We start from the raw sequence: 3,341 nt of genomic DNA on the forward strand, positions 1-3,341 counted from the left end.
ATATATAATGTACTCTTTTTAAATTAGTCACAAAGCCACCAATTTTAAGTTAAGTGTACATTGCTATCGATACAAGAAATGAAGAGGAAAATCAACATGGACTGGATTCGAACTCGAAATTTATAAGAATTATACAAATTACCGAAAGAAATTTTATTTTGATATGCTACTGATTGTGCTACTTTCCACCCTAATATATGTATATTAATATAAACACACACACATCACGCACACACACACACACTCTCTCTCTCTCTCTCTCTCTTTCACACACACACACACATTTTATATGTGTGTGTGTATGCGTGTGGTTCTGAGTTCAAATTTCGTCGAGATCGACTTTGCTTTCATCTTTTCGGGGTCGATAAATTAAGTATCAGCGAAACACTGGGATCGATGCAATCGACTAGTCCCCCTCCCCCAAATTTCAGGCTTTGTGTCTATAGTGGAAAGGATTATAATGTACATGTATACACGCGCGCGCATGTATCTGTATACGTACACATACGTATATACGTGTATATGTATATGTTTGAGTGTGTATATATACATATAATAATATAAAGACACACAGAAAATGATGTAAGCACAGACACACGCATTAATATGAATACATAAACATACACATACAATAATATAAACACAGAGATACATTAACATGTACAAAAGCAACAGCTTCTACATGGTCTCTAGGGCTGCTAGAAATAGCAGCTAAACTGTCCTTAAATCCCACCCTGCTGTCTTATACAAACCAATATCTAAGACCACATTAGATAATATCGTATTTGGCACATGTACACACGATACCTAATAAATAAAGGCATGACGATCATGGTTGGAACGCTTTTCGTCATAAGTCTATTTAACCAAAGATGACCAGGGTTAAACAAAAGCAAGCCACAGAGACGTCGTCATCGCATAAATATACGCCAACCATATAATCACTCACGTGTCATGTATATACACAAACAGAAAGACTGGAATACATAGATATATCAATGCAAACTATTGAATAGATACAAGAATATAATCACTACACGCATACATACATACATACATACATACATACATAAATACATACATACATACATACATACATAAAGTCATCTAAGTCTATAAGTCAGGAAAAAATGCACTCGTATATATATATATATATATATATGTGTGTGTGTGTGTGTGTGTGTGTGTGTGTGAGAGAGATATATGCATACGCATTTGTATACACATACATGTATACAGAGACAGACAGACAGACAGACAGACAGATATAGATAGGTAGGAAGATAGATAGATAGATAGATAGATAGATTCACACACTAGCATCAAATAAAATAACATCGTAAAGGTAGAAAGAGGTTGGTGAATAATGATGTAAAAAGCGAGGGAATGTGGTTTGTCTATATACAAAACCACTTGGCTTTTTTCCCTACAACAGTAACAACAACACTAACAGCATGAGACAAGAAGGGCCGAGCATGTGTGCGGTCATTCGTTCTGCAAGAAATAGCTGCCAAATACCCTTCCATTCATAGCCTACTGTTTTAATATAAGATCACTATGGACAACGTAGTCTCCTGAAAATACAAAACAAGTAGAGTGGCCATGGTGGGAACACCTGAATTGTAGCTCTACTGGCTCTGATCACGTCTGTCTTTGGGTTAACATAAATATCAACAATAGCAGCAACAACATTCTACAAATTCACCGAGAATACAACACCTGGAGACGGTTACTCCAGTAATCAATGAGAAAACATGGAGTGTCTGCTATGTGTGTGTGTACACATTCAAACATATGTGTATATATGTGTGTGTGTGTGCATATTATTTACATACATACATATATATATATACACACATACACACACACACATATATGCAAATACATATATATATATATATATACTTACGTATATATCTATATACTTATATATACATGTGATGTTCAGTGTTTCAGCTATATAGATAGTATACATATATACACATACAAGCTTGTAGATAGATAGATAGATAGATAGATAGATAGATAGATAGATAGATAGATAGATAGGTATAGAGTTGGAGGGGAGAGAGAGACACAGAGACATCCTTACAAACCCACTGTGTGTGTGTGTGTGTGTGTGTGTGTGCGCGTGTGTGTGTGTGTGTGTGTATGTGTGTGTGTAAAAGGTTAGTGGGAATTAGATAATCCTGGCGTTTATCTCGGGAACCACTCACGGACGGCGGCTATCTAAAAATTACAAAGATATATATATATATATTCGCACACGCACACACACACACACACACATACACGCACACGCACACGCACACGCACACACACACACACACACAAGATCGCCACAAGGTTTTGGAGCCCGGTACTAGCACTTTGGCTAATATCTATCTTCAATGTCCTTGAGAAAAAAAAAACAGGCATGAACACTGCACATTCTCATTTCACTTTTTTTTTTATATCTCTGGCTAACTTCTACCCGTGTATGTGAAGATATCATATGACATTACATCATGAAATGAATCTACGAACCGGTTTCGATACCCGGTTGTAAACATTTCCTTCAATTAATGTCCAAACAAAACTGAAAGAACAGCATGAATGCCACTAAATCTGGTTTAACTATCGAGGTTTTTGATATAAACACAAGGTTTTCTGCTTTAACTCTGGGGAAACTATTGAAGGGTGCTAGTTTCGCTTAGTCTCATGTCTTTTATCCGCGACCTAATTTCCTGTGTCCAACAGATTAAATCACTTATATTTTTGTCATCCCCCTCTTGTGGAAATACATTAACGTCACAACATCACCCTCTTAACATTTTCTTCTTTAGGAAAAAAAAAACTATTTTTAAGTATTTATCACGGGTTTTTGGTGATTCTTAAAAGGAGAGGGTAAATGAGGACGATAATGATTAGAGTGATTGTGGTGGCTACTGAGAAATGCATGAACTTCACATATTCACACATCCTTTCCCTCTTCCTCCTCCTCTTCATAATTAAATTCCAGTCATTTTCCTATATTGTAAGTCTATAAAACTACTAATTATTACTAGATTATTACATGACGAATCTTCCGAGTTTGTTTTTATTATTGGTCTTTTCATAAACGGGTTCAAATTCACTTAAGTCCCTAAATGGTTTTGGTCAACGAATGAAGTCCACATCATCTCCTTTCCTTTGTTTCCTGTAAATGGATGGTTTTTGTGTCTAAGAAGTCATTATGCGTGTATGAAAGACGGAGGAAATATTATTATTATTATTATTATTATTATTATTATTATTATTATTATTATTATTATTATTATCATTATTATTATTATTATTATCAAATGTGTATGAAGAGAGAG

General features: G+C 35.1%; 1 protein-coding gene across 1 annotated transcript in view; it reads right to left on the reverse strand.

Moving 5' to 3' along the window:
- Positions 1 to 3,341, reverse strand: part of LOC128249207 (arrestin domain-containing protein 3-like) — a 56,769-nt gene that overhangs the window by 51,366 nt on the left and 2,062 nt on the right. The window lies entirely within an intron of this gene.

Source organism: Octopus bimaculoides, chromosome 12 (genome assembly GCF_001194135.2).
Source record: "Octopus bimaculoides isolate UCB-OBI-ISO-001 chromosome 12, ASM119413v2, whole genome shotgun sequence".
Taxonomy (NCBI): Eukaryota; Metazoa; Mollusca; class Cephalopoda; order Octopoda; family Octopodidae; genus Octopus; species Octopus bimaculoides.